Raw genomic sequence first — 20,082 nt, 5'->3', positions numbered from 1 at the left:
ACTTTCAAGAAGCTTTGAAGGTCACAAAAGGGAGAACATGCAAAAAAATGCAACCCTGGGACATTGCAACCGTCATAAAAATGAATCCAAATTTTTATGACGGGGAGACAGTGGCAATAGCCCTAAGTGTGAAAATCTTTTTTGAACCCTGCTGTAGGACTACCTGTCGAGGACTACCTGTAACGGAGGTAAAGCCAAAAAAAAAAAAAAAGGACCCTTCGCACCAAACATTCAAGACAGAAAAAGTCAAACTACATCCATGTTTATATCTCCGTGAAGAGAAAGAACTTTGCAGAAAACTGATGATTAAAACATGAAACCTTAGCTTTTCCCATAATGCTGAAAAGATTAATATGGAATATGACATTCCTTGAGCTGCTGCAGGATTGAAATTTAACGGGGATGTTACCAGTTTTTTTTTAACATAAAGCAAATATTGCCGTTCAACAGAAGTGGAGATGAGCTGATGCATTTTGCAAGCCAATGGCCCAGAAGCCATCAGAGTTGATAGTCCACAATTTGGAAAGAAAGAAAAGAAGAAGAAGAAGAAAGTTCTCTGTGGAATATAAACTTTCCCACACGAACTCTGTGAACTTCAAAACTGAATAAAATCTCATTCATCACTTCCTAATCTTGCAGCCCACATTAGGAACCAGATCCAAGATTTAAGAGGAATCAAAAAAGACACACTTCTTTTTTTTTTTTTTTTTTTCAGGGGAGGAAGGAAACAAATAATTTTGGAAGGACATTCCTGTGACCTACAGCTGCTGGGTTGAGTCATCATGATTTCAGAGAATTTGCTTCCTCACATGATGGGGTAAAAAGCGATAGAGTCAAAAAACTGAAATTTAGTTTTCCTTCACCCGCGTTTTCACCGATTTCGTTCTCATTTTCCGGTCCATATGTGGCAAATATTCACAAATCATAAAAATAACACAAGTTGGCACCCCACAAAAAGTTGAGACTCGTAGAAAGAGTGTAGAGAAGAGCAACAAAGAGGATTAGGGGACTGGAGGCTAAAACATATAAAGAAACGGTTGTGGGAATTGGGGATGTCCAGTTTAATGAAAAGAAGGACTAGGGGTGACATGATAGCAGCCTTCCAATATCTGAGGGGCTGCCCCAAAGAAGAGGGAGTCAAGCTATTCTCCAAAGCACCAGAAGGCAGGACAAGAAGCAACGAGTGGAAACTAACCAAGGAGAGAAGCAACCTAGAACTAAGGAGGAATTTCCTGACAGTGAGAACAATTAATCAGTGAAACAACTTGCCTCCAGAAGTTGTGGAAGCTGCACCACCGGCGATTTATAAGAAGCGATTGGAGAAGCATTTGTCTGGAATTGTGTAGGCTGGATTAGAAAACCTCCAAGGTCCCTTCCAACTCTGTTATTCTGTTACGAAGTGACTAAGTCTCGTTGCCCCTGCTTGCAAAATGGTTCAGGTCAAATCAAGAAGTAAAAGGATGTAGGGGTTTTTTTTGTGTGTGAAGCTGTTCTGCTCAGCTTCCTTGCTATCCCTGCCTTTCAAGGTCAGATTCTCAGCTGCTGAATGGCTGAACCGGTATCCCTTCCCTCCCTCTCCCTCCCCCCACTCTCCCTCTTTCTCTCATTCTCACCCCTCTCTCTTTCTCCCCCTCTTTCTCTCTCTCTGTCTCTCATTCTCTTTCTTGGTTTCTTTCCCTCTCTCTTTCTCCCCTCTTTCTCATTCTCTCCCCTTTCTCTCTTTCTCTTTCTCCCCCTCTCCCTTTCTCCCCTTTCTCTCTCATTTTTCTCACACTCTCCCCCTCTTTCTCTCCCTCTTTCATTTTCTCTACCCACCCTCTGTGTCTCTCATTCCCCTCTCTTTCTTTCTCTTTCTCTCTCTTTCTCATTCTCTCCCCCTTTCTCTCTTTCTTTCTCTCTCATTTTTCTCTCACTCTCCCCCTCTCTTTCTCTCTCTTTCTCCTCCCTTTATTTTTCTCTCCCCTCTCTTTCTCTCTCTCTTTCTCTCTGTCTCTCATTCTCTTTCTTGGTTTCTTCCCCTCTCTCTTTCTCCCCTTTCTCTTTCTCCCCCTTTCTCTTTTTCTCTCTCTCTCTCTCTCTCTCTCTCTTTCTCCCTCTTTATTTTTCTCTCCTCTCTCTTTCTCTCTCTCTTTCTCTCTCTCTCTCTGTCTCTCATTCTCTTTCTTGGTTTCTCCCCCTCTCTCTTTCTCCCCCACTTCCTCATTCTCTCCCCCTCTTTCTTTTTCTCTCACTCTCCCCACTCTCTTTCTCCCTCTCTCTCTCTCTCTCTCCCCCCCCACAACCAGCCCAACAACGATGCCATCATCCCCACATCTGACCGCTGAGGAATCACATGCTACTCCTTGGGCAAGGTTGCTATGAGGGTTGCTAGCTTCGATTGGCTATCGCCCTCCACGGTTATAAATTGCCGCCGTTGCCCTTCTGGTCTGGTCAGAGCCCCCTCCCCTCACAACAACAATAACCTCCAAGCTGGCACAGCGGCCTAGGGAGAAGGAGGGGGGGCGCGCAAGAGAGAGGCCACCGATGCTCCTAAGCTCATGGCTGATACCGCCAGAGAGATCTGTGGAAACCGATCGACTTCCTGGGAAGCAAAAGTTCTTTTTCAGAATTCAAGCAACGTTTTTTTTTTTAAAAAGACAAATTCCTGGTCTTCTCAGTGTTTAAGATGGGGGGTGGAGGGTGGGGAGGAAAACAGCCGAAAAAAGCAGGATGAACATTTTTCTTGCCTCTTGGACATGTCTACTAACCTCGCCCCCCCTGGAACGAGCATGTCCTGTTAAAGGTTTGCAGCTGTATTTCCCTAGACTCTTCAACTGGCTAATCAGAAACCTTTTGAGCAATTAAGTGTTTGAGCAGAGCAATCCAGATGTTCGGGGACTGACATGCTACAATGTCAGAGTTCTTTGATAAGCCCCAGAGCTTGCTAGCCAGAAACCAGTTGCTCCTCCACAGCCAATACATACCTTCATTCACTTGCAAGCAATGTGTTTGCTCCCAAAGTTGTAGTTCTACTCAATACCTCCAGTTCTGGTTACCAAGCTACGCTATCTGGGACTGCAGAGTACAGCCACCAAGGTCTGGAGGCTGAATAGTACAGTGAATAGTACAGTATTTTATCTATTATTAATCGAGGAGGATATTTGCAGCTCGGGGTTGAAATGAAGGGTCCTTGGTGCTCTCTGAGCTTGGCGGTTTTCTTGCAGACATTAGACCCAACTAGGCAACACCATCAGTTTTAGAAGAGAGTAGGGTTTGTGGAGAGGAGGACTGTATGATATTCCGTGATTTCTGAGCTTGGTTATTTTCTTGATTCAACTTGGGAGGATCATCAGCGCTAGAAGCAGTGGTGGGTTTCCAATTTTTTCCCCTACCCGTTCTGTGAGAGAAGACAGCCCTCTGTGTCAAACGCTGGTGAGTTGAGCTGTTCTTTTAGCTCATCTGAGACACGAGAATCAGCTGAGGTAAAAAAAAACAAGGGAATCTAGGAGAGGTAATGGCGAGGGCGGGTGGGCGGGGCCAGTCAGAGGTGGTACTTGCCGGTTCTCCAAACTACTCCAAACTTCTGCTACGGGTTCTGTAGAACCGGTCCGAACCGGCTGAATATCACCTCTGGCTAGAAGGGATTGTGTTGAGAGAGAGAGAGAGAGAGAGAGAGACAGTGACAGAGAAGGAGAAGGAGGAGGGGGTACCCTTGGGGTCCTAGGTGATTTCTGAGCTTGATTATTTTCTTGACTCAACTTGGGAGTATCATCAGTACTAGAAGAGATTGTGTTTGGAGAGAGAGAGACAGAGAGAGAGAGAGAGAGTCAGAGGCAGAGACAGAGAGAGAGAGAGACAGTATCATCAGTGCTAGCAGGGATTGCATTTGAGAAACAGAGAGAGAGAGCCAGAGACAGAGAGACAGTATCATCAGTGCTAGAAAGGATTGCATTTGGAAAGACAGAGAGAGACAGAGACAGACAGAGAGACTATCATCAGCACTAGAAGGGATTGCGTTTGTAGAAACAGAGACAGAGACAGACAGAGACAGACAGAGAAGGAGGAGGGGTACTATTGGGGTCCTTGGTGAGTTGTGAATTTGGTTATTTTCTTGACTCAACTTGGGAGTATCATCAGTACTAGAAGGGATTGTATTTGGAGAGAGAGAGAGAGAGAGGAGGAGGAGGAAGGACTATGGGGTCTTGGGTGCTCTCTGAGTTTGGTTATTTCTTTGCAGATTTCATTACCCAAACTAGGTAACATCATCCATGTTAGTATTTATTTCTTGTATTTATTTGCCGTCCATCTCATAACCAAACAAACGCATAAAAACAAAAGCTGAACTTTGGAACATCAAGTTAGGAGCATGATTAATCTGTCTGAATTATAGTTTTCGAAAAGAACAGCAACAGATGAATGAGGTGGACCACTTTGGAGAACCCCAATATAAACAAAAATATTGTATGCTTCAAGAGTTAATAAGACAGTCGCTGGAGGCCCCTTTAAATCACATATTAAGGCCCGACCATATAAAATGGTGTCTGGTGACTGAGCAGGCAGTGAAACAAACCTAGTTATCTAAGGACACAGCCCAGCTCCTCATACAATATACATTAGGAAGGAAAAATAATTGAACAGTAAGTAATACTCCATTTGCTCTTGTGCTAGAGAAAGTACACATCAGGGATGTTTTTATCCCAGCACCCCGTGTTTAGTGACTTCGTGAGGTGCCTTGTAAACACCCATTAAAGTCACACCAGCTTCTGAGTCACTGCAATTGCGTTGAAAATCTGCTCCGTCCTGAACTTACATCCACTTTGCGTTGGGGGCTTCGCTCTGCAATCCAAATTCCAGCCCTTCTTTTCCTTCTTTCTTCCCCAGAGCATGGATGTGAGGTCTTTTTTAGTGTTAAAGGATGCATTAGAGAGAGTGCTCAACTTATGACCATAATGGAGCGTGGAATTAATGGTTGTTCAGCCTTTGCGGTGGTTAAATGGGTCGCCGTGGAGCTGAGCTTGATTTTGCAACCTTTTTTTTGCTGGTGGCCATTAAGTAGATCCATTTTATCCAAAGGGTGTTTTTTGCCAGAAACTGGAAATAAAGCCTGGAAACTCATCATCATCATCATCATCTCCATAAGCCCCATTGCCTTCTAGCACTGATGATGTTACCTAGTTTGGTAATGAAACATCTGTGAGAAAACAACCCAGCTCAGCACCAAGAACTCCACAAACCACCTCTTCCTCTTCTTCCTCCTCTTCTTCTTCTTCCTCCTCTTCTTCTTCCTCCTCCTCTTCCTCTTCTCCCCTCCTCTTCTTCCTCTTCCTCTTCTCCTCCTCCTCCTCCTCTTCTTCTTCCCCCTCTTCTTCTTCTTCCTCTTCCTCTTCCTCCTCTTCTTCCTCTTCCTCTTCTCCCCCTCCTCTTCTTCCTTTTCCTCTTCTTCTCCTCCTCCTCCTCTTCTTCTTCCTCTTCTTCTCCTTCCTCCTCCTCTTCTTCTTCCTCCTCCTCTTCCTCCTCCTCCTCCTCTTCTTCTTCTTCCTCCTCCCCTTCCTCTTCTCCCCTCCTCTTCTTCCTCTTCCTCTTCTCCTCCTCCTCCTCCTCCTCTTCTTCTTCCTCCTCCCCTTCCTCTTCTCCCCCTCCTCTTCTTCCTCTTCCTCTTCTCCCCTCCTCCTCCTCCTTCTCCTCCTCCCCCCTCCCCCTCCTCCCTTTCTAGCCCTGATGAGGTTACCCAGTTGGGTAGCGCAACGTCTTCCAGAAAGCCACCTTGCTCCGAGAGCACCAAGGACCCCACTCCACACAGTTGAACCCCAGCTATAAATATTCTCTTCTCTCGGGACCCTGCTTCCCTTGAAGAAAGCGTGTCCCCCACCCCCACCCCCGCGTGGGGCAGTGAAAGGAGTGAAAACTCACCCTCGGTCATTTGTGACGCCCCCCCCGCCCCCCCACTCACTTTCCCTGGATCTTCCTCCGGCTTCTTCATTCATTAAACAACAGCCAAACTCTGCTCGGAATAAGACATCGTTCACACCCTTGCCTGCGTTCGCCTTGATCTTTTGGCCTGAGTTTGTTCAAGGAAGACTTAAAGGAAAACAGAAATTAACAACTCGTGGCGCCCAGTGTCAACATTCAAAGGGGCCCCCCACTAATTTAATTTTAATTAGGACCAGCTTCTGCTTCCTTGGCTAATGAAACAAGTCTCATTAAGAAATATAATTGAGGTCCCCCCAGAGGGAAGGATGCTTGCACGGATCTCCCTGTTTAGACCGCAGGCATCCTGGCTGATAAAAATTGCAGTAGCCCAAAGCAATGTCATCATTAATATATAAGGAGTGGAGAAGAGGAGGAGGAGGAGGAGGAGGAGAGAGGGAGAGAGATGGGGGGGGGGGCGGGGAGAATGCTGACCAGCAAATTATATACTGATATTTTTCCTTGGCAAGTAGCTGCTCTCTTCTACACCTTCTGGTATGGAAGCCCCTCTGATTACACCTGGCAATTAACTCTCATTTATCTTGTGTTTAAAGGCTGAATCGAAACAGGGAAGGGAAATGATTCCTGTAAATAATCTACTCTGCAATAAAAAGGTCACTTTCTTTCCCTACGGTTGCATTTATTTGAAGGATAATTTGACCGGTCTGGGTGTTTTTTTTTTGGTCTCTTTTCTTTTTCTTTTTAAAGGGAAGGATGGAGTTTGTCTATTGGGAGCGAGGGCTGAAAACCTTGACCTTCACTCTGAACTAGCTTTAGGATCTCCTCCTCCTGGGTGTCTTAACTTACTGGGTGGGAAGACGTCCAAGATCCCTCCCAACTCTCCTTCTTCTGTTAATGGTGTGTAGCCATCTTTAAGATGAGTGGACTTCAACTCCCAGAATTCCCCAGCCCGCATGTAGAGAAGCTTGACACAGGGAGAAAGTTGAAAGTGACAATCCACTATCGAGCCATTATCAAGCCATCATCTCAATAAGGCAGTACTTTTTCCGGGTTCCGATACAGGAGAATATTGGTAGCTCAGGGTTGACACGAGGGATCCTTGGTGCTCTCTCAGCTGGGTGGGTTTTCTTGCAGGCCTTTCATTGCCCAACTAGGAAACATCATCAGTGCGAGAGGGGAGTGGGGTTTGCAGAGTGAAGGAGGAAGAGGATGATGATGATGATGATGATAACTTGGGGGTCCTTGGTGCTCTCTGAGCTTGGTGGTTGTTTTGCAGATGTTTCATGACCCAACTAGGTAACATCATCAGTGCAAACCCCGCTATCTTCTAGCATTGATGATGTTACCTGGTTTGGATAATGGAAAACGACCAAGTTCAGGAACCACCAAGGATTCCACAGTCCTTCTCTCTCTCCTCTCCACAAACCTTACTTCTGACACTGATGATGTTACCTAGTTGGGTCATGAAATATCTACAAGAAAACAAATTCAGAGAGCAACAAGAATTGCACAGTCATTATTCCTCCTCCTCCTCCTCCTCCTCCTCCTCCTCCCCCTCCTCCTCCTCCTCCTCCTCCTCCTCCTCCTCCTAAAAACTTGCCAAAAGATAACAGACAAGAAATAATTTGCAAAACAAGAATCTTCAAATACAAAATCAGGATACTGGAATGTCCACGAGGCTGAGTTTCAAAACGTCTTTGCCTTCTGCAAAGAACATTCGCTTCACAGCTGGCTTTTATCTTCTTGAAGGAGGGGCCATTACTTTGCAGCCTTACTCCCGAGTCGCCCGTGCTGTTGTAGCTGCTCTTTCCTACGAGCAATCCTACACGCACTTGGCACAGGCTCCTCGGGAACCTCCTCATCGCTGCGGCCAGCCCCCACAATCCCTGAAGATAGCAGTCCACTTCCTAATGGTCCTGGGCCCCTCATCTGAGCCCTTGATCTCCTCAGCCATCCACACCTGCTGCCGGCTAACCACAAAAAGAGGTGGGATTTTCCGGTTCTCCGAACCACTCAAAATTTCCGCTACCGGTTCTCCAGAACTAGTCAGAACCTGCTGAAGACCCACCTCTGCTCCAGTCCCCTAGAAGACCACGTCTTCTAGTCCAACCCCCTACTCAAACAGGAGACCGTACACCACTTTGGATCAATGGTGGTCCAATAATATCTTTTTTTTAAAAAAACCCTCCAGTGATGGAGCCCCTTGCTGTCGGCCATCTTCTACTTCTACTTTTTCCTCCCAAGCATGGGAGGCAAATTCCATGGCTTCTGTTTGCATTTGCCAAGGGGCTCCTTTCCTCCCCCCCAAATGCTCAGAGGCTAAAACTCCATCCCTCTTCTTCTTCTCCTTCTCCCAAAATCTTCCTGCTTGAACCTTATCCTGACCAAGACCATGTGCTGGATATTAATTACACGTCCGGGGGCCCCACGAAAGTCATTGAAATTTAATGAGAGCAAGAGGCAAGCCCACCAAGCCGATGGCATACATTAGGGGTTGCCATGGAGACCCCCGCTGCCAAGCCTGACCCACATGGAAGGAGACCGGGGGTCAAAAGGGCAGCGGGAACAAAAGCCGTGCCCACCACTGCGCCAAAGGATGCCGAGCTGAATCTGCTGGCTTTCCTAGATCGGGTTTCTCCTCCAAAGAACACAAGGAGGGTTTGTTGGCGGCCATCATCATCATCGTCGTCGTCATGTTAAGCATAGTTTCAACGGGGGCAACTTTGACCATCTTGGACCTAGCCAAGTCCCAAAACACTAGGGAGTTTCGAGAAGCTTGGCACTCTGACAAATTAGCCATCAGCAGACACATAGATGTCAACAATATCTCCCTATCGTGCCAAAGAGACAACCGACAAGCCGAACAAGGGAACAAAAAGTTCACAAACACCTCCCTTTCAGCAATCAGGACTAGTAGATTAATTTAACACTGAGATTAACATCAAATCAACAATCAAGAAGTAAACAATATCCCAATCAAGGAACTGCCAAGCAAGCCAGCAGCAAACAGCCCAATCCAAAAACCTTCAAGACGACTCCTCCAAAACGGACAGGGGCAAGCTACTGGAATATAAACTGAGAGCAAACCCTGCTCCCTTCTAGCACTGATGGTGTTACCTAGTTGGGTAGTGAAATATCTGCAAGCAAATAACCCAGCTCAAAGCACTAAGGTCCTCGCAGTCCGTCCTTCCTTCCTTCCTTCCTTCCTTCCTTCCTTCCTTCCTTCCTTCCTTCCTTCCTTCCTTCCTTTCTCTTCTCTTTCCTTTGTCACAGAGCACCAAGGACTCCATGTTTCAACCCTGAGCTACAAATATTCTTTTTTTGGGGGTCCTCCTCCTCCTCCTCCTCCTCCTCCTCCTCCTCTTCCTTCTCCTCCTCCTCCTCCGTCATTTCTTCTGCAGCAGAGCTCCCTTGGAATAATAACAATAGCACTTAGACTTATATACCGCTTCACAGTGCTTTACAGGCCTTTCTAAGCAGTTTACAGAGTCAGCCATTTGCCCTTAATAATCTGGATTCTCATTTTACTGACCTCAGAAAGAGGAAAGGCTGAGTCAACCTTGAGCCTGTCAGAATCGAACTTCTGGCAGTGGGCAGAGTGGGCAATACTGCATTTTAACCACTGTACACCATGGATGGATGGAGGGAGGGAGGGAAGGAAGGAAAGAAGGAAGGAGGGAAAGAAGGAATAGCAACAGCACTTAGACTTGCATATTGCTTCATAGTGCTTCACGGCCCTCTCTAAGTGGTTTACAGAGTCAGCCTCTTGCCCCGCAACAACAATCTGGGTCCTCATTTTACTGACCTCAGAAGGATGGAAGGCCGAGTCAACCTTGAGCCGGTCAGGATCGAACTGTTGGCAGTCGGCAGAATTAACCTGCAGGACCTCATTCTAACCGCTGTGCCACCAGCGAGCTTTCATTAGAAGCCTCTTCGGTTGATAGGTGAGAAAGGGGCACCTAAAGGTTTCCAATCAATTTTAAACAAAAACGCTACTCATCGCCCCGGCAGCTGCTTTGCATGTAGAAAATCCCCGATTCAGCATCTGAAAAAAAAAAAAGTGGGAAGAGATTCCGATGGGAAATGCTGGGAATGCATCCATCTGACACACAAGAGAGAATTAAATTACTTCTTTTTTTTCCCTCCCCTCCGCGGAAAGATTGTCCTTGGCCTTTTGAGGAGAGGCAATTGAAAAAGTAGCGGCTGTGTCCAAGACAAAGCTTAAATCCAGTCCAGTCATTAGGGATTTTTTTTCTTTGCCTCTTCTTGTCATGCATCGAATCACTTTCCTCCTCTTGAACCAAAGAGAGTGTTGGCTTGATGTTCTGAATGAACCTACCCTAATTCAACGGATAAAATCCAGAGGTGGGTAGTCAGCCGGTTCTGGCCAGTTCTGGAGAACCGGTAGCAGAAATTTTGAGTAGTTCGGAGAACCGGCCAATGCCGCCTCTGACTGGTCCAATCAACCCCATCTATTCTCTGCCTCCCATTGAGTCCCAGCTGATCGGTTGGCTCTTCTTTGGTTGCCCTGCCCAGGAGAACGGAGCTGGAAAGCGGGTTAGTGGGGTGGGGATTTTGCAGTATCCTTCCCCTGCCATGCCACCAAGCCACGCCCACCAAGACATCAAGCCACACCCACAGAACACCACGCCCACCAAGCCACACCCACAGCTGATCGGCTGGGTCTTCTTTGGTTGCCCTGCCCAGGAGAACGGACCTGGAAAGCAGGTTAGTGGGGTGGGGACGGAATGGGGATTTCGAAGTAACCTTCCCCTACCACGCCCACCAAGCCACACCAATGCCCACCAAGCCTCGCCCACAGAACTGGCAGCAAAAACTTTTCAATCCCACCAACTGGCCGTAAGTCGCTTTTTCCAGCGCCGTTGTAACTTAGAATGGTGGCTAAATGAATGGCTGTACTGTAAGTTGAGGGCTACCTGGACAATCCCGGGTTCTTAGAGCAAGTTACCACAGAAGCAACAAGTCCAGGAATCGGACCCGATGTATCCATGACGGTAATCAGAAAACAAATAAGAAATTGGGGTCTTGAAAGGACAAGGGAGTCTCTATGGCGACTGTCAAATCTTGCCGGCTAAGAGGTCCCTTCTTGCAGATTTTGCCTTTTCCGTCGGCAGGGCATCGGTTGCGAGCGTTGGCTGCAGAAAATGACAACGGCCTTCCCTGTGCACCGTCAGTGATGTGAGCGGAGCAAACCCCGGGCTTGCATTATTAACACTTTGCTCCATCGCCCTTCTGCCAATTCTGCTTAGCATGCAGTCCCGGATGCCCGGTTGCTATAGCAATCCATCGGAGTCCTCATCAGACTGCGGGGGAAACCAGATCAAAAATATTTTACTGTCACCGAGGAAGGGGAAACCTCGGTCTGCACAGGACTGTTGTGCCCGCCGTCTCAAGGCATGATGTCTGGACGCAACTTTAAAAAAAAATGTTTTTGCAGGATTTCAGGCAGAGGGGATTTAAAATAGAGTTGGAAGCAGGGCGATATTGCAGAGGGAGGGAGGAGGAAGAAGGTAAGAGGGTGGGAAGGGAGGAAAGAAGGAGAAAGGGAAGGAAGGAAAGAAGGAAGGAAAAAGGGAAGGGAGGAAGGAAGGTGAGAGGGTGGGAAGGAAGGGAAGGAGACAGGGAGGGAAGGGAAGGGAAGGAGGGAGGACAGAAGGAAAGGAGAAAAGGAGGGGAGGGAGGAAGGGAGGAGGAAGGAGGGCGAGAGGGTGAGAAGAAAGGAGGAAAGGAAGGAAGGAGAAAGGGAGGGAAGGAAAGGGAGGAAAAAGGGAAGGGAGGGAGAAAGGAAGGAAGGAGGAATGAAGGAAGATGAGAGGGTGAGAAGGAAGGGAGGGAAGGAAAAAGGGAGGGAGGGAGGAGGGAGGAAGGAAGGTGAGAGGGTGGGAAGAAAGGAGGAAAGGAAGGAAGGAGAAAGGGAGGGAAGGAAGCAAAGGAAGGAAGGAAGGAAGGAAGGAAGGAAGGAAGGAGAAAGGGAGGGAGTGGAAAAAGGAAGGGAAAGAAAGGGAAGAGAAGAAGAAAGAGAGAAAGAAAGGGAGGGAGGGAGAAGGAATGCAAAACAAATGAGTATTGAAAGAAAGGGAAGGCAACTAAGATAAAGAGAAAAAATAAAAGAAAGAAGGACAGCTAACATTACTCTCAATTCAGCACAGATTTTTTTATGATCCTCCTTCCAACAACAACTTCTCTCAGATCTTCAGGAAACTCACCTGAGCAGCACACAGAAGGCTCCCCCAGGGCTCCTGCTGCCCACTGAAACTCAAGGACTTCCTCCCCAAGAACCAGTTTCACTGAATCGTAAACACAAGGGTCAAGGGTGGTGTGGGGAACAAGAGTTTTCCTTGTGTAAGTGCCAAGGTATGTTCTGGCAACTGAAGGTATGATTGATTCACACTGGTGGGCTTCTAACAGTGGTGGGCTTTCTCAACAGCCTTGGCCAAACTGTCTTGGCCAACTTGGCTGGAGAACTTTGAGGTCTCCAAACACCCAAAGGGTAGGAGATTGGGGAAAGCTAAGTTAGATGCTATTCATTCCTGCTTTACCCCCAAGACACACGCTGTTCTGGTTTTGCTGTTCCACTGACAGTCACAATTCTTCCACATACCCTGGTTTATATGAATTAGCCTTATGCTAAATCATGCACATCCACATTCTTCCTCATCTTCAGCTTCGAATTCCCTTTTCCCCACCTTCTTCCTTACGAATGCCTTAAAAAGAAACAGAAGTGCTCAGGGTTGGAAATCACGTCTATTCAGGGGAAAACACCCAAGAACACCACCAAATTTGCAGAGATTTGCTTGCAGAGAAGAGCAACCAGGATGATGAGGGGACTGGAGGCTAAAACATACAATGAACGGTTGCAGGAACTGGGCCTGGCTGGTCTAGTGAAGAGAAGGACCAGGGGAGACAGGAGAGTATTGTTACAATATTTGAGGTGCCGCCCCAGAGAGGAGGAAGGGGGTCAAGCTATTTTCCAAGGCACCCGAAGGCCAGATATGGAACAATGAATGGAAACTGATCAAGGAGAGATTCAACCTGGAAATAAGGAGAAACTTTCTGACAGTGAGAACAATCAACCCATGGAACAGATGTTGCCCTCGGAAGTTGTGGGAGTTTCATCACTGGAGGCTTTCAAGAAGAGACTGGACTGCCATCGGTCAGAAATGGCGTAGGGCAGGGGTCTGCAACCTGCGGCTCTGGAGCCGCATGCGGCTCGTTCGGCCCTCTGCTGTGGCTTCTTGTTGGCTGGTTCCACCACTGGAAGTTCTGCAAGTCTGGAAACGGGCCTGTTTCCAACTTCTGGAGGGTCTCCAGAGCCTGGGGGAGGACGTTTTCACCCTCCCAGAGGCCCGAGGGAAGCCTCCGGACTCCGTGGAAGGCAAAAAAAACGGTCCTCCGGGAGCTTCCAGTAACTGGCCAGAGAACCGGTTGTTGGGATTTTTGAATCCCACTCCTGGCTACAACATGTAGATCACTACATGTAGGTTACTAATAAGCAATCAAACCATACTAGGAAACTAAATAAACCCATTTAAAGTGTAAAGATACAAGCATCACGGTTATAGTCATAAGTGGGAAGAGGTAGCTACTAGGAAGGATGAGAAGAATAGTAAATAATTTGACAGTGTTGTGGGAATTATTTGTTTAGCACAGTGATGGCGTTTGGGATAAAACCGTCCTTGTGTCTAGTTGTTCTGGTGTGCAGGGCTCTATAGCGTTGTTTTGAGGGAAGGAGTTGAAACAGTTTATGTCCGGGATGTGAGGGGTCTGTAGATATTTTCACAGCCCTTTTTTTGACTCGTGCAGTATACAGGGGCCTCGATGGAAGGCAGTTTGGTAGTAATTGTTTTTTTCTGTAGTCCTAACTACCCTCTGGAGTCTGTGTCTGTTGGGTTGCAGAACCAAACCAGATAGTTATAGAGGTACAGATGACAGACTCAGTAAGAAGTAAGTAAAAATAATAAGTAAGTAAGTAAGAAGAAGAAGTAAGGAAGGAATAATAAGAAGTTAGTAAGAATAAGAAGTAAGAAGACCTCACCCCTGCAGTCTCTGCCTTGGTCCTAATTTTTTGTAGAGTTTAACATTTTTAATTTGCAGAACCGGAGGTTTTTGAGCTAACCTAACTCTTTTTAGCGTTTAGCACCTGGTGGCTTAAGAAATCGCCAAGCTTTTAAAAACCTCCTGGGGGTTTTCTGGGCCGGTCACGTGCCCACTAGAGAGAGAGAGAGAGAGAGAAAGAGAGAGAGAGCACCGTGTTGTTACTTGTTCTGTGACCCCAGGCATGTAAACACAACCGCATTTTGGCAAGATGTTGAATATCCCTGATTATGTCAACATTCTGGGCTACTTGCCAGCTGGGAAGACCCTTGGTTTTATGCTTCGTTTGGCATGGATCCCAGGTCTCCTGACACGAGGTGGCGGTCGGAAAGCAGCAAACTAACAGCAGGGGAATAATAAAAGGGAGCCAGAGAGACACGGGAGTTTGTCTAATCAACCCTTCTTTTGAGAAATAGAATAGAGAATAAAGTAGAGTAGAGTAGAGTAGAGTAGAGTAGAGTAGAGTAGAGTAGAGTAGAGTAGAGTAGAGTAGAGTAGAGGAATTGAATGGAACAGAACAGAATGGAAGAGGAGAGGAGAGGAGAGAGGAAAGGGAGGAAAGGAGAGGAGAGGAAAGAAGAGAAGACAGGAGAGGAGAGGAAAAAAGAGGAGAGGAGAGAAGAGAAGACAAGAGAAGAGAAATATTCTTTATTGGCCAAGTGTGATGGGACACACAAGGAATTTGTCTCTATTGCTAGCAGCAGCTACTACCAATAGCTATTTCATTGCTCTAAAAGAGACCCTAAAAATCGGATGTGCGATCTCCTTCTTATTCCCTAGAGGTGGAGCCAGCATTAGTATAATATCCCCCTATCAGTCCAGCAGGTCTGGAAAAACTCCAGGACACCCCATTATCTTTCAGGGATGCCCTAAATAGGAAGAAAATTCACAGGGGACATTAAAAAAAAAAGCATTTTTCAGCATAAACTGTGCAGTCCCAGATTTCAGGGGACCTGTTTATAATTATATTCTGGATGTTGAGTTGGGAGTAGCATTGTTAAACTGTAAGAAAAAGAAAAGGAAAGAAAGAAAGGAAAGAAAGAAAGAGAATAAGAGGAAGGAAGGTAAAGAAGGAAGGAAAGGGAAGGAAGGAAGGAAGGAAGGAAGGAAGGAAGGAGAAGGGGAAGGAAGGAAAAGAGAAGGGAGGAAGGAAAAGAAGGAAGGAATGGAAAGAAGGAAGGAAGGAAAGGAAGGAAAGAGAGAAGGAAGGAAGGGAAAGAAGGAAGGATGGAAAGAGAAGGAAGGATGGAAAGAGAAGGAAGGAAGGAAAGAGAGAAGGGAGGAGAAGGGGAAGGAAGGAAAAAGGGAAGGGAGGAAGGGAAAGAAAGAAGGAAGGAATGAAAGGAAGGAAAGAGAGAAGGAAGGAAGGAAGGAGAAGAGGAAGGAAGGAAAGAGAGAAGGAAAGAGAGAAGGAAGGAAGGGAAAGAAGGAAGGAGAGAAGGAAGGAAGGAAGCCCTTCCAAGTCAGAATTCAGCCTATGATTGATAGGAAATTATTGCAATAGAAGAGAATGCTGGCAATTTTCCAGTTGATTTATATTTATTTTAAATCATTTTATTTTTTATCAGAACCGCTGCCTCAATAAGGGCAGAGGGGCTGAATCAAGACCATCCACAGAACATTCCTGCAGCCCATTCTCTGCCTTAATTTTTTTGCAGCAAAAAAGGACAATGTCTCTATTTCATTGTGTGTTCCTTTTTTCACCATGTTCGCCCACAAACACCCAGCCCTTTGTCCTCTCGGGCGGTAGCTTCATCCAAACCAGAAAATGTGCTTTTTAAAGTTATACGGCCGATGCTTGAAATAATGCAGAAATTGTTTAGGTCTGTTGTGGTTTTTTTTCCCTCCTGGAATTCACTATGGCAACTATTAATTGAATGGTTACCTTCTTTAGATTCCCAATAGGCGTATGTCATCTTTGACCCCAAGAATGATGGTTAGACATCATTATTTCCTGGTTTGCTTTGCAAATGTCTGCTACTTACTTCCAAATTGCTCCAGGTAGCTTACAAAAAATCTTTATGGCTTAGTTAGAGAGGGGTGTATACTCTTCCTTAGGGAATTCATCATCCCTATTATACGCAGTTTTCTTTCTCATTCTGCGCCAAAACACCTCTTAGGCCTCTCTCTCTCTTTCTAACTCTTGAGGAGATAGAAGAAACTTGCTCAGGTATACAGGCTTGACCAAGAACATTAGACAGTGCCAAAGAAAGCTTTTTTTTTTGAAAAAATAAAATAAAACAATTAATAAATAGAATTGGGATTAGATACAGGTAGTCCTTGACTTTACGACCACAACTGAGCCCAAAATTTCTGTGGCTAACTTTGTTGACATTTGTTAACAAACAAGTTTTACCCCATTTTCCAGTCAAAAAGAGGGCTGTGAAAATATCTACAGACCCTTCACATCCCGGACATAAATGGTTTCAACTCCTACCTTCAAAACGACACTATAGGGCACTGCACACCAGAACAACTAGACACAAGGAGAGTTTTCTCCCGAAAGCCATCACTCTGCTAAACAAATAATTCCCTCAACCCTGTTCAACTGTTACAAAGTCTGCACTACTATTACTGTTAATCTTGTCAGCACTCCTTATCACCCATCCCCTCCCACTTATGACTGTATGACTGTAATTCTGACACTGGCATACTTACGATTTATATTAACTGTTTCCTAGTATGATTGATTGCTTATTGTACCCTATGACTGTCATTAAGTGTCATACCTTATGATTCTTAACTCCTGACAAATTTATCTTTTCTTTTATGAATACTGAGAGTATTTACACCAAGACAAATTCCTTGTGTGTCCAATCACACTTGGCCAATAAAGTATTCTATCTGTCTGTCTATCATTCATTCATTCATTCATTCATTCATTCATTCATTCATTTTGTGACCTTGGCCCTGATTCATTTCATTAGCCACATCTGGGAAGAGAGTTTAAAAGAGATGCATGCTGAGTGTGGTGACTGCTGGGAACAAACGTGAGTTTATCTTGTGTTGACTTTGGTTATCTGTGTTCCTGGCATCTTCCCAACTGTGTTGAGTTATTGCCGTGCCTTCCTTCACGTCTGGAATTCTTGCTCCTGCCCTGTCGGACTAATGACCTCATCTTGCCTTGAGTGGATTTATAGTTACAGTTTTTGTTGACCACGTTTTGGACTTGATTCTCTGCAGCCCAAGGCTGTTTCTGGTAGAGTTTTTCTCCAGCCAGAAGGTAACCAGGACATTGAGGGCAACGTTGGAGCTAATAAAGGGACTCCTACCGATTATCAGACCGTGTTGCCTTTGTGCCACGCCCCTTTGGGTCATCACACACTTCTATGCCTGGCAGCTACCAAAACCTCAATCCCTCAAGTCTTCTGCTGCTGGGCCAGATCTGCTGCCACAATGCTCTTCTTGAGATTTCCAAGCAAGGATTTCAGAAAAAAGTAGGGACAGGAAGGAAGTCACCCCAACGACAGACAACAAAAATAGCAAATTTATGATCTTATACCCGGACTTGACTGATGCAACGCGAATCCTTTGGAGCAAACACATGAGAAGTTCACATGGAATGCGCCTTTGATTGCACGCACCCAGCTTCTTCTCGGCTGCCTGCTCTGACCGACCCCTGCGTGGGAAGCTGACGGAGGAGATAATAACATATTTCGACCTCTCCTTCTGAAGGTAAACACCAACTGGAGAATGAGGGAGAAGGTGCTGATGGCAGAATATGACATCGCGTGCGGAGACGAGACGTGGTTTTTGCACAGAGGCGGCTCCGTCTGGGAGGCAAAGAGAGAGAGAGAGAGAGAGGACAAGCACATGGGTAGTCCTTGACTTACCGCCATTCATATAGCCATGGTGGCGCTGCAGCGGTTAGAAACGCGGAATGGCAAGCTAAATCTGCTCACTGCCAGGAGTTCGATCCTGACCGGCTCAAGGTTGACTCCCTTCTTTGGAGGTTGGTTGGGGGCAATATGCTGACTCTGTAAACCACTTAGAGAAGGCTGTGAAGCACTGGGAGGTGCTATATGAAGTCTAAGTGCTGAGGAAGGAAGGAAGGAAGGAAGGAAGGAAGGAAGGAAGGAAGGAAGGAAGGAAGGAAGGAAGGAAGGAAGGAAGGAAGGAAGGAAGGAAGGAATAGAGAGAGAAGGAAGAAAGAAGAAGGAAGGAAGGAGGAAAGGGTTTCTCCAACCATTTTAGTTCCACTGCCTATGATTGAGAAGTAGAATGGTAGAGTAGAATAGTGTTGAAAGGGGCCTTGGAGGTCTTCTAGTCCAACCCCCTGCTGAGGCAGGAAACCCCTATACCATTTCAGACAAATGGCTGTCAAATCTCTTCTTAAAAGTGTCCAGGTTGGAGCATTCACAACTTCTGAAGGCAAATTGTCCCACTGATAAAATTGTTCTGACTGCCAGGAAATTCCTCCTTGGTTCTAGGTTGCTTCTCTCCTTGTTTAGTTTCCATCCGTTGCTTCTTCTCTTGCCTTCAGGTGCTTTGGAAAAGAAGGTGACCCCCCCTCCCCTCTCCTTCGGGGCAGCCCCTCAAATACTGAAATACTGCTGTCACGTCACCCCTAATCCTCCTTTTCTCTAGACTGGCCACACCCAATTCCTGCAACCCTTCTTCATATATTTTAGTCTCCAGGCCTTTGATCATCTTAAATGCTCTTCTCTGAACTTCTGCCAAAGTCCCAAAATGCCTTTTTTTTTTTTTGTAATGTGATGACCCACAATTGGTTGCAGTATTCCAGGCGTGGCCTTACTCAAATGCCGTTGTAGTTTCGGTCACTATAAGTCAACTGTTATCTTCAGAAGTTGTGGGAGCTTCATCCCTGGAGGCTTTCAAGAAGAGACTGGACTGCCCTTTGTCAGAAATGGTGCAGGGACTCTTTGCTTGGGCGGGGGGGTTGGACTAGATGACCTACAAGGTCCCTTCCAACTCTGTTAATCTGAATCTATCTTAAGTCGAGGATTACTCTTCCCTGTGTTAGGGGTCCAAGGTGTTTCTCTAGGCAGGAGAAACTCCCTCCTTGGTCCAATCTCCCTCCTCTTCCTGGTTTTATTTTATTTTATTTTTTTCCCTCCTGCCAGATGTCTGATCCTTTGGCTGAATTATTTACGATCCTCACCCCTCCAGGAGCTGCAGGAAGCTGGCAAGCAAAACCCACCCGAGACCTTCGCCTGGGAGAGGAAACGGGGGAGAGGATGTTTAATTAATCGCAACCTCTCTCCCACCCCCCACCCCCACAAACACCCCCTCCCCACTGCTGCCTCTCGGCCAAATGAACCGCTTCCAGCAAAGCCTTTGGGGAGGACCAATCTTGGGGGATCACCATGGTATCTATCTGCTCAAGACAAACTGAAGGCACCTCTTAATGAATTTCCCCTCGCTTGTCCCTCGGCCGCTGCAAAGGATGCTCTGATCCATGTGATGTTCACCGCTGGGAAAGGCTTTTTCTCTCTCTCTCTCTCTCTCTCTCTCTCTCTCTCTCTCTCTCTCTCTCTCTCTCTGTGCTTCTCCTGGCATGTAATTATACCAGGGATGCCATTAGACTGTCAAAAAAAAAACCCGGTCCCCTCGTTTAACCGTGCCAGCTCTTGCCTGGATGGGGTGGGGATTTTGGTTTTTTTGGGGAAGCTTTCCAAATGTTTTTTTTTTAATTTACTGTTTCATTTTGTTTCCGCTTCCTTTCCCTTTCTTTTTTCCTTCCCTTTCCTTTTTTCTCTTTTTCTCCTTTCCTTTCCCTTTTCCCTTCCCTTCTCTTTTCTTATTTTCCTTTCCTTTCCTTTTTTCTCTTTTTTTCCTTTCCTTTCCCCTTTCTCTTTTCTTCCTCTTCTTTCCTTTCCTTTATTCTTTTCTTCCTTTCCTTTCCTTTCCCCCTTTCTCTTTTCTTATTTTCCTTGCCTTTTTTCTCTTTTCTTCCTTTCCTTTCCTTTCCCTTCTCTTTTCTTTCTCTTCTTTCCTTTCCTTTATTCTTTTCTTCCTTTCCTTTCCTTTCCTTTCCCCCTTTCTCTTTTCTTATTTTCCTTGCCTTTTTCTCTTTTCTTCCTTTCCTTTCCTTTCCCT

Source organism: Pseudonaja textilis, chromosome 15 (genome assembly GCF_049901715.1).
Source record: "Pseudonaja textilis isolate UNSWEBS1 chromosome 15, rPseTex1.2, whole genome shotgun sequence".
Lineage (NCBI taxonomy): Eukaryota > Metazoa > Chordata > Lepidosauria > Squamata > Elapidae > Pseudonaja > Pseudonaja textilis.
The sequence above is the reverse complement of the archived record's forward strand: the minus strand, read 5'-3'. Positions refer to the sequence as shown.